The sequence below is a fragment of the Pteropus alecto genome, unplaced genomic scaffold (genome assembly GCF_000325575.1).
Source record: "Pteropus alecto unplaced genomic scaffold, ASM32557v1 scaffold25, whole genome shotgun sequence".
In the NCBI taxonomy this organism is placed as follows: domain Eukaryota; kingdom Metazoa; phylum Chordata; class Mammalia; order Chiroptera; family Pteropodidae; genus Pteropus; species Pteropus alecto.
Window position 1 is genome coordinate 12,092,819 of NW_006441955.1, and position 11,949 is coordinate 12,104,767.

Consider the following 11,949-nt stretch of genomic DNA (forward strand, 5'->3'; position numbering starts at 1 on the left):
TTACTTGTGGTTAATTTGCTCACCAACAACACGAGGGCATGAACAATGGTATGTGATCATAGCTAGAAGTTTTGTAGAGTTGAGTTGAGCCAAGACTGGAAGGATATTTCCAACTCCTCCCCCAGATTATTTTCCATTGAATGTGGGGCATTTCTAACCCCACCATTCGACCCTAAGAAAGTTTCTTGTAAAATGCCAGAAAGTGTTGCCTTTGTATTTATAAACATGTCAACTTGCATATGGTTGGATAGGTGTTTGAATTATTGATTGTTAAATATTTTAGCTGAATTCCTCATCCATCAGTTCTCGTGAGAAGCCAAGGGACAGATTTACGATGCTGGAGTTTTTCTGGTTTGTTGGTAGTTGGCATCTCCATTAATTATGGCTCATACGGTAGATTCCGCAGCGCTCGTTGAAGCACTCGGAATAAACGTCTCTATTATTTCTTTTAAAAAGGGTTTGTGCAACAAGAGCCGCTGAAATGAAAAAGAAAAGTTGTATTTCATTTCTGAATTATTGCTGCCATTTTCTGAGGTTCGTTGGGTCCAATTATATTTCTGACTATAGCATAGTTGACAGAACAAGTTTTTTAGAGGCAGGCAGACCTAGCTCCCTCACTTTCTGATTCTGTGAACCTGAACAATTTACTTCATTCCTCTAAATCTCAATTTTTTTTATCCCTATGAATGGGAACACTAATAATTAACGGATATGAATATAAATATGTCCATACATATACACATATTTATGTAGAGCTAGATAAGTAAAGTGTAGTAGGGTGCCTATGGTACAATATTAAACAGCCATAACTTTAGTCAATAAAAGATAAACTCTGTGACGGGAAAAATTTCAGTCTATTTTATTCACTGTTAATCCTCATTGCCTAGAACAGATACCGAGAAGAAACTCAATAAATACTTGTTGAATTAACAAATGAGCACATGCTACATTTCAGACATTATGTCCTATGTCATTTAATCTTAGGACAACCTTATAAGCCAGATATTACCATTTATTTTAGATAAGACCACTAAGAAGCCAAGAAGTTAAGTAATTTTTCCAGGGTCACCCAGCTAGTAGATACTCAATGAATGTTAGTTTCTATACACTCTTCTCCTGCTCCCACTAAAAGTTTCAATGGGGCATTGAGATCTGTTCCTTCTAAAGCTTATGGGCCCCATGACTGTGGGGCCTGTCTCAAGGAGGCCCTCAATTATTCACATGACAGGAGGGAGAAGTGTGAAGGAGAAGCGCGAAGCTTCTTTCCACTTTAAGTTTCACAGATGAAGTCTCGAAATTGAGCAAGCTCCCCCAAGCCAGCAGGGGTTGTAGGAGAGAAGATGGGTACCAATTTGTCATGCCATGGAAACTCTGAGGTTGGGACAGAGGTGAGAGCATAGGAAGAAAAATCCTCCTTCTTTCTCTAGGCTGCCTGTGGTCAAAATACCAACACTGTCCTCTCTTTCCTGAAGCAAAACACTCAGGGGGCAGAGAGACATGAGGCTGCTTTGGGGCAATCCTGTTTGACAATTGGATCTATGAGAAGGATCTGAGAAGGGGATATTGTTTTTTCTGTATAAATGTTGGGATGGTGTGTGTGTGTGTGTGCGTGGTGTTTGGCATGGAAACCATGAAGGCAAGGGCTGCACTTTATTTGCCTTCATATCCTTCATATCTTTGTGCTTGGCACAATGTCCAGCACAGAGCGGACACTCAACAATTCTTTATTGAATAAATGGATTCTGGTTCTGCTCCCAAGTAGGATAGTTACTATGAATGAAGTGCTTACTGTGAGCCAGGCATTGTGTTACTATACTTGTGAGAGATTATCAGCCTTATTCTATAAATGAGGAAACTGAGGCTCCAGAACTTTAAGTAACACTCCAGTGATTATGTGGCAAGTGAGTAGTACTGGCCAAGATTCAAACTTTGACTATCAGACTTCAGCTCATGCTCTTGGCAACAACTCTGCTGCCTGTAACACAGTTACCTCCTGGCACTCCTGCATCTCCTAAGCCAGCGTTTCTTTACCTCAGTACAATCGAGATTTTGGGACAAATAATTGTTTACTGTGGAGAACTGTCCTGTGCATTGTAGGTTTAGTAGCATCCCTGGCCTCTACTCACTGGAGTCACCAGACCCTACCCACAACAAAAAATGTCTCCAGACATTGTCAAGTGTCCCATGGGGGAGCAATATCTCCTCTAGTTGAGAACATCTGTAACGCTTCTGACTTCTCCCCACCCCCACTGCTCACCCCTGTCTATGACAAAGTATGTAAACCAATCCCTTGGAGCATCCAGCCTCATATATCCAATTGCCTGTTGGACACATTCATTTGAATGTCCTACTGACCCTCAGTCTTAAAACTGAGCTCATTATCCTCTTCTGGCTCATATGCTCAATCCTTATATATTCTTTGCTTTTATAAATGTCACCACCATCTACCAGTTGTACAAGATGGAAATCTGAGTCATATTTATTCTTCCATTTCTTCATCATCAACAACCAATCAGCCCGAGTCCTGTCTGTTTTAGCTCTTTTGTAGCTCTCGAATCTGTCAATTTCTTTCTGATTCCACTGCCACCCACCATCATTCTCACGCAGCCTCCTAATGAGTCTTCTTGAGTCTTTATTTTGCAGATTTCCCTGTACCTCTATATCTATTCTCCACAGCATAGCCCAAGGGTGTTCCCTCTAAAATGCAGGTCTAATTACACCCTTGTGCAGATAACGCACTTCAGTGACATCTGTCTCATGTGTTGAAGTTTCCTAGCATGATTTGGAAGGTCCTCGATGATCTTCCCCCTCCAAGCTCATCCCTTTCCCTTTGTCCTTGGTGCTCCATGCTCTGGCCACATGGAACCCTTCCAATATGCCAGGCTTCTTATAGTTTAAAGGAGCAGGGTATGTGGCCTAGCAAATGCTCGCCCCTTTCTCCATGCCTGGCTCATATCTTGGTTAAGATAAGAGAAAGTAGACATTCAAGTAAAGATTAAGAAATATAGGCTATTTTAGCATAATAAAGCAAAAGAGGTATGCTAAGAGGAGCTCAGCTCCATGAAGTAAATAATATTTTATAGATAAAGGGTTCCAAGTAAAAATCAGTTTAAGAATAATAAGTTAAATAATAGGCCATTTATTGAGAGCTTGCTATGTGCCAGACACAGTTCTAGGTGTTTTACACATATTAACTTAATTCTCACAACAACCCCGTGAAGTATGAACCATTTATTAGACCCATTTTATAGATGATAAAACTAAAGCATCAAATGTTTAAGGAACTTGTGTGAATTCACACAGCTGGTAAGTGATAGAGCTGGATTTTGAAGCCTTGCATCTGAGTCCAGTCAAACTTTCTGCAGAGCAGGAAATAAGCTGTATCTTCTCTGGCCAAATGGTAGACACTAGTCACATATGGTCATTTAATACTTGAAATGTGGCTCGTGGGACTATGGAACTGAAATTTTAATTTTACGTAATTTAATTATTTAAGTTTAAATATCCGTATGTAGTTGGTGGCAACTGTATTGGACTGTACAGGTCTAGACCCTGTGCTTCTACCTACTATATCAACAAAGGGAAGTTGAATAGCTTTCTTCCCTGCAGGACTTCTAAGAGTCTTTATGCATTAATAAGTATTGTGAAGCTCAAAGAAGAAATAGAACACACCCAAGGGAATATGATCACAGAAAAGTTTTTCCACAGGATATCTTGAGAGACAAGAGTTCCACCGAATACAGTCACCGAGGGGATGTGTCAGTCAGTGTCTGTTCTCTAGAGATGACAGATGACCTCTGCCCTCTCAGGGGTCACCTGAGAGGGTACCGATATCTGTAGCCAGAGCAGATGCCTGCCCATGCTGTGCCACAGAGGTTGCCGAGTCCCCAGATGCTTTCCTGAAACTCCTCCCGTGGGAATCAGTCTTCTGGTGTAAATACAAAAGCATTTCCTTCCAAAAGCACAGAAGTGGTAAGAGATAAACCTTATCCCATGAACACATCGTTATTTTAACACAAAATGGATGAATTAATTTAAATTAATTAAGATGTATACTTTACAAATTACAAAGTACTTTAACTTATATCCACTCAAAGTGTGGTCCCCACCAGCAGGAGCAGTCTGACCTGGAAACTAGTCAAAAGTGTGAGTTCATCAGCCTATTCCAGACCTACTGAATCAAACGCTGGGGGTGGGGCCCAGCACCTGTGTTTTAACATTCCTCCAGGTGACTCTGATGCACGTTCAAATCTGAGATCATTTACATGTATTTGTCTAATATAATTTTTAGAACTAAAGAAAGAGAAGTCCAGAGAATTTAAATAACATGTTCAAATTTACACAGCTGGAAAATTACCGAGCTAGAACAAGAACCCAGCTCCCAATCAGCAGATTGGAATCTGCCCAGAGGTCTTCCAGATGTCCTAGGGAAAGTTCCAGCTGCTGGATGGCCTTCTTCTCTGCCCTTGCCCAGGATTCAGAGTCAGATGGTGACCATAGTGCGGAAGATGAAGCGATGTGCCCCATTGTAGACTTTTCTTTCCTACTCCCACCTCCCTGCCTCTCCTCCAGTCCCTATCTGGTTCAACAAGTACACAGTCAGCAGCGTTTTCCATATTCCCTTTCATCCCCATCCTCTCATTCTCTCTCAATAAGGCTTTTATTTTTCATGTTGGAAAGCAGACATTTAATAGGCATAAGGGGAAGGAAATGGCATTCCATGATTAGGACAAGCTAAATTAAACAAAGCAGATTTCTTACTGCAGGTCTTTTCAGAGCCCTTATTTTGTAAATATGCTCCAAAAAGAAGGTACAAATAACCCACATGACCACAGAACCTTTTCATTCAGAGGAAATTTCAGAATACTAGGGTTCTGCAGAGGATGGGTCCTTTTCCCACAGGAAAAAAGAGCATGAGACCTAAATGGATATGACATGAGACAGATAGATTTTGAGGGTCATGGTAAAGGATAGAGAAAATTCTAAAACACAGAGTTATTCAACCAATCTTTGCCACCTCCAGACCATCCTCAAGTCTAACCCTATCAGAGATCTTTCTAAAGTGCTAAGTTTACTGAGCAGAGAAAATGCTAAGGAAATATTAGTACTTGGGGTTAAGGCCCAACAGTAAGTGATCCATAGCAGTGCTGAGCTAGGCACTGGGGCAGGTGTTAACCCTTTAGTTGCTAGATCATGGGAAGGTAGGATAAGGAGTCCCAAGTGAGAGTACAGGATAACTGAATCAGGGACGTATGTGTGGGGAGGTATTCTAAAGCTCAGGGCAAGAGCGTTCTGCCAGCTATAGAATTATTTCAGTGTTTGATGACCAATATAGCTATTCTGGTACATGCTGGCTAAACACTAGTCCTGAATTTAGGAGCAGGTTTCAGGAAATCTATGTCTCTTCTAGGTTGCATCACACAAATAAGACAGAATACATAACCTGTGGGAACATGATAAAATACAAAACATTGTTTTCCACATGAAATCAACTATATACATTATTAAACACAGGTTATATCTTTATTGTTCTGTAATAATGCCATTCTCAAATTTTGGTTGAAGATAAGCTGTCTTTCATTTTAGGTATCTGTTTCTTCTACTTGGTGGACTCAAAACCACATCTTTCTGTAAGAGTGGTCACACTGCCCAGGCAGAGGCTCCTGGCTAGCTTGGTTGCCCATAATAGGACAAAGAACACTTAAATTAGACTTTAAAAACCTTGGTGCTGGTTCTGACTCTGCCACCTACTAGCTGTATGGCCTTGAGAAAGTTGTATACCTTCTCTAAGCCTCCTTTTCCTCATTTGGAAAATGGAAATAATTATAAAATAATCTTCATGAAAGCAGCTGTTATAATGCATGGTACAGAACACGCTTTCAATAAATGCTGCAAGAACTAGAAGATCATTACTGAGACTTGCAAAACTGAAAAATCCAACTAACTAACTAACTAAAAAACCACATGCACACATATAGATCAGCTTATTCTGGGCCACGGGCCTCTTTAGAGAAGTAAACTGCTAGTTTGGATTTTTATGTGGCAAAGAATCTGAGATAACTGTCTCCCTAACTCTGCACTCTTGCCTTCAGTTAAGGAAAAGCAGGTGTACAGGAGAAGAGGTACCAATTTAAGTATCAATGCCTGGGCTGGAAGAAAGCATGCATAATACTCATCCCTAATAACTGCCAGAATGGAATGGTGCAGGAGGTTACTAAAGGCATGGAGACAAGGAGACTAATTGTGTGCTCTTGCCTTCCTTGGGCTGTGTTACATGGTCTTTAGCCTATGACTCGTTGATCACCAAAATTAGCTGCATCAGCACCACTGTCACTTTCCCATTCTCACCTGATAATATTTCACACCTGATCAAAGACTCTGAAGAGACCTCAGCTCAGTGGTCCCTCTACACTAGATAGATGGCAGCCTAGGTCTACGACACCTTCAAGTTCTGCTTTCTGGTAGTCTAGGTCCCCTTCTGGCTCTCCTTAGATTCGTGAACTATCTGATCAGGAAGGACCCTCATGTGTTCAATCCCTTCATTCCACAGGTAAAAAACCCCAGAGAGAGAATGTTCCTTATTTAATGTCACACAGTATATTAGTAGCATGTATCAGCATTTGCTAAGTAACCAACCACCCCAAAACTTAGTGACAATGACCACACATTTAGCTCATCGTTCTGTGGATCGGGATTTGGGGTTGGGCTCACTCATGCATGTGTAGTTAGATGCAGAGTCAGCTAGGGGTTGGCCTGCCTAGAATGGCCTTAGTTAAGATGGCTCCTTCCTGCTTCACATAGTCTGTCATCCTCCAGCAGACTAGTCCAAGCCTATGCACATGGCAGCTGGGCAGGAATCCAAGAGAGAGTGGAAGTACTCAAGACCTCTTAGGTCTAGGTTTAGAACTAGTATATCACTTCTGCTGTATCCTATTATTGGTCAAAGCAAGTGACAAAGCCAGCACAGACTCAAGGGATGGGGGAATAGTCTCCGTCTCTTGAAGGAAGGAGCTTTAAAGTCACATTTCAAAAGAGCAGAATACAAGGATGCAAATAATGGGCCTTTTTCGTAAACTATCATACCCTAAGTCTATCCAGGAATTTTCCCCAAGCCTCTTGATTTTGTAGTAAAATAGATATCTGTTGTTTTGTCCACCTAGCATCTGTTTCCTCTTCTTCTGTTAATCATACTACAATTTTACTCCGAATCCAGTCTTAGGAGAATATTTGAGCAAAGGTACCACCCATCCTGGCCAACAGGTAGGCATGCAACCTAATAAACCCATCCAGGTGCTCTATGCCTGGAATTTGAACATGAAGTGAAAGAACCCAGCAAAGTGACATTATGGCTCCAGAAACACTCTCCATTTGTTCCTGCTATCTTGCGTCCCCAAGTGCAGCCGAGCCACTTCCTTCTCAAGCCTGGCTGTTTGGCTTTATTTCAATTCTGTGCATTGGCTCCTATAGCGGATGCTTTGGTGCACTGCCCAGATACCCACTTGGGACTGAGGCACTCCTTCTCTCAGCTGTTGACAGTGTTGCCTACTGATGGCCACAGATAAGTTCCAAAGAGTTGCCCTTTGCTCATGAGTACTCTCTCAACCAAGGTTACACATGCTTCCTGGTGTGTTCGCCCTTGAACTGGGACAATTCTGAAAGGTCATCCCTCTGGGATCAAGTTCAACATCTCCCTCACTCCCTCATGAGTTTTTTTTTTTGCCAAGAGTCTTTTCCAGTGAAGGTCCTGCAGAGACCGTTTTCTGGGGCCTCAACTTAAGATACCCTTTATCCTTTCAATAAATTCCATTTTTGCCTAGATGAGTCAGTCAGTTTCTGTTGCCTAAAATCAAAAGCCATTATGAGATATTTTATTTCAAGATTCTTTTCACTGTGCGGTTTTCTAATTCTTTTCTATTATTTACTGAGTGCATACTATTTGACCCCTCAAAATAACTCTGCCATGGGAAGATCATTATCCCATTTTTTACCGTGGATAACTCTAACTCAAGGACCTTAAATGAACTGTCCAAGGGGAATAGCCGATAAGCAGAGTAGTTAAGAAAATTGACTTTGGAGCGAAGTTGCCTGGGTATGATTGCCACCTCTACCGCTTACTGCGTATATCACCTTGGGCATATTATATAATCTCTCTATGTCTCAGTTTCCTCCTCCATAAAATGAGGATACTTATACCTCATAGGGTTGCTGTGAGAATTAAATGAGTTAATCTTAGAACAGTGCCTGACAAACAGTAAGCGCTACATAAGCATTTGCTATCATTACTGTTTTCGTTGATATTAGTATTCGTTTTTGAAAAAAATAAAAGAGGCCATTATTTTACCAGCAAAATGTGTTTATTGGGGAATAGCAGAGGAATTGCAATTCAGAACAAGCAAATTATGGTGAACCATAGGCAAGTCCAAAGAATGGAGAGAGTCTTGCTTTTAAAAGGGAAAAAGAGGAAGTCGGGGTGTCTGTTTGGAAGAGTACAGGGTGGTAATGGCTTTCTCAGTAGCCAGGCTCTAAGCAGGAGCCTAAACCTGAAGTCAACCAGCTAAAGACATTCAAGTGAAGACTGAGGTGTTTAGCTGGGCAAAAAAGAAATTCTTCCTTCCTTCTGTTTGGGGTCTGGGTGGCAGAGCATGAGAGTGTCCCCTTCAGGGCTTCTTAATTCTATTTTTAATGAAGTTTCCTTTATTTTAACAGTATTATCAGTAGTAATGGTACAAATATTGATATTTCTAATTCCTAAGCCTGTATGTGCTCTGCCTACTAACATTCCCACATGAGCATCCACTTTCTGCCATCCCCCCCAGTCCATCTTGCTCTCCAAATACCAGAGCTTGAAGCAGAAAGCCGTGAATCGTTAATGAAAGGCAACAGCCGCGGCAGCTCTGCTGACAAGGCCCCTCTTTGCTGGCCTTCACATTTTTCTTTGTTGCAGGTTTGATATACTGTCTCCTCCCCACTCACTGGTTTTGCTGTAAGTAATTGTCTTCTTGGAGCAACCTGAAAGGCACTCCTGTTTAGGGCGTCCTGGCCTGACAGAGATGTAATTTATTAAAGTATATTTATGCACAATAGACTCCCAGAGTAAATGGGCCCAGTGTGCAACCAAGGAGCTGATTTAATTATTAAGATAGTCCTCGGGCCATTCTTAATCTAGGTCTGCCTCTGTTATCTGTGCATCTTATGATAGGACACATGTAAATATCAGAATCAGAAAATTACAAATTTTCAAGGATGGAGCCCAAACAACAATAACCTGGTTACTGGGCACCAAAGCCAGTTTCCCCTTAGAAACCTTAATCTTGGAACAAGAAGTCTGGGCAGTGGGACATACTCATGTTATGGGACACACGCTGTTCTAAAATTAAAAAAATGTAGGTTGGGCTGAAACTCTGGGACCTTGTAATTACAAGAGATGAAAGGCTCTTAGTGAAAACAGAAGTGTTCTCGGGGCTTAACCAACTTCCTTTTGGAAATCACAGTGCCAGGGTGAATGTAAGCAACAACATTGACTGAGCATCCCTGAGGGTACAAAGACAGGGAGGCTGGAGTCCTTGTTGTCCTTCCAGGAAATGAGATGGGAAGAGACACAAGAAAAGCATCTTTCTGGGAGAGTTAGAGAGCTAAGAAGGCAGTGCAGGGAACAGTATCTAAAGCCAGTTGGAGGGCAAAAGAGAGCTTCCCTGAGCTGAAGATTCTCAGGATGAGGAGATAGCAGATGCAAAATGAGAAGAGCCATCCAGAGAGAGGAGAAAGCTCTCTCACTGGCACCAATATATGAACAGTTTTGGGAACTGCGAGCATCTCTTCAATTCATTTCCCTCCAACTTTACCTTCACTCTTCTACCAGTGAGTGAGTTCAGACTCTCACCATTTCTCACCTAGAATCCTACAGTGGCTTTCTTACCGGTACTACTCTCTCCTGCCCTTCCCATAACCTCAGCCACTAGTGCCACCACCCTCCCAAATCCATTCTCTCCTGTGTAATCTCATTCTCACTCCCCTTCTCAAAACACTTGAAAGGGGCCTCCTCATCAGGATAAAATTTAATCAATTTAGCATGATAGCCAGAATCCTGGTCTCCCTGGGGAGCCTCACATCCCACCCCTCCCCTACCTTGCGCTCTAATGACACAAAACTAAAATTTGAGTGCCATCTGAATACTAGGCACTGTGCTGAATGCTTCTGTTTTATATATATGTTATGCCATTTGATCCTCACGGCATCCAGGTGGGATGGAGCTACATATCTTCATTTTACAGATGGGTCTAAAAGTTAAGCCAATTTGACCCCAACACCCAGGCTATTCCTAGGGCTATAGTCTAAATTAAATTTGCTTATGTTCAGACTAATGATTACGAAACTAATGATTAGGAAACCCTAAAGAAATAAAATTATATGTTAGTTATATAAAATGAAAGATAAATATTCACAATCATTAAATTAATAATCAATTTTCTGAAATTACTTTAAAGACATGGAATTGACACCTGGAACTATGCTCAGAATTTTGACCACCTGTCTGACCTAATTTCCTAATAGTCCCCTCCTGCTTACTGTACTTTAGAAACACTGGCCTCTGTTCTTCTCTGAATGAGCCAGCCATGCTTCAATGGTGAGATTTTTGTATTAGCTATTCCCTTGTCTGGAAGTGCTTGTCATCAAGTTTTTTCATGACTCATTTTCTCAGTTCATTGAGATTTTGTTCAGACGTCATCTCCTCAAAGAGAACTTCGCTGACCTCATCCTCTAAGATATCACCATCATTCTCAGTTTCTCTTTCCTGTTACCCTTATTCATAGCCTTACCACTACCTGACATAAGATTAGAGATTTCTTTATTTATTTGTTATTTGTTGTCCTTACTGAACAGGGTTCAACAATGGTAGGACCTGTATCTCCAGAACAACAAAAAAAACACAGTACCTGACAATTTATAGACACAGAATTAATATTAATTGAATGAAAGTAAAAGTGGCTCCCAATATTTCAAGCCTTGACTATGACCTGACTGAAAGTATTAGAGTAACTAAACATATGGGGTCATGCAGAAGGTGCCTTGGGTTATTGGTGGACAATGGAAGAGTAGAAGAAGCATGGAGGCAAAGTTAATAGTGTTCGCCCGAGAGTGCTTAAGGAAGAGGAAGTCCCATTAGGGTCATTCCGAGTGCTTCGATGGGAGTCTCGTCAGTTATTGAGATGAATACCTTTTTATTTCAAATGCCTGGCACAGAATAGATACTCAACAAATACTTAAAATGTGAACAAATCCTAGATAATTATAGTTGCCTCGGCTTGCCTCTAGCTGGTTCTACTCAAGTTCTGAGAGCTAAGGTGGATCAGTGACTTTACATTGTTTCCCAGTTAGGCATTATTTTAATCCTGTGCTTAGAGTGGCAGCATGACCACTCTGATTTCTTGCTCCTTTATTGGACAGAAATTTCCTTGTAACTTTTCACAGGTGACTCAGACCCAGACCATAACGTCTGAGAAGCTGAGGACTGAATGACTATCCAAAGACCTTCCCTGTAGGAGTGGTTACTGTTTTGGCAAGCTTGTTGGAGATTCTCACTATGGGAGCATTTTTCACTTTACTTCTCAAAGTGGCTTAGAATAGCTGAATGATCAGGGGGCACAGTCTATAGTAGTGTTTTTCAATCTGTGTGTTTACAATGGTTCATGGTGGACTTCAAGCCACTTCACTGGAGTGGTTTATGAAATCAATGCAATAAGTCACATGCAGCTTTCAAAAATAAAATATGGTAGAATAGAAACTATATTGGCAACCTAGAGTCAAAATATATTTCAAGAAACAAAGGCAAAATAAAGACACTTTTTGACAGCAGATGCGTATGAAAGAAAATGCTAATAATGTTCTTCAGACAGAAGGAAAATGATCCCACACAGAAGCATGGAGGTGCAGGAAGGAAAGAAGAGCAGG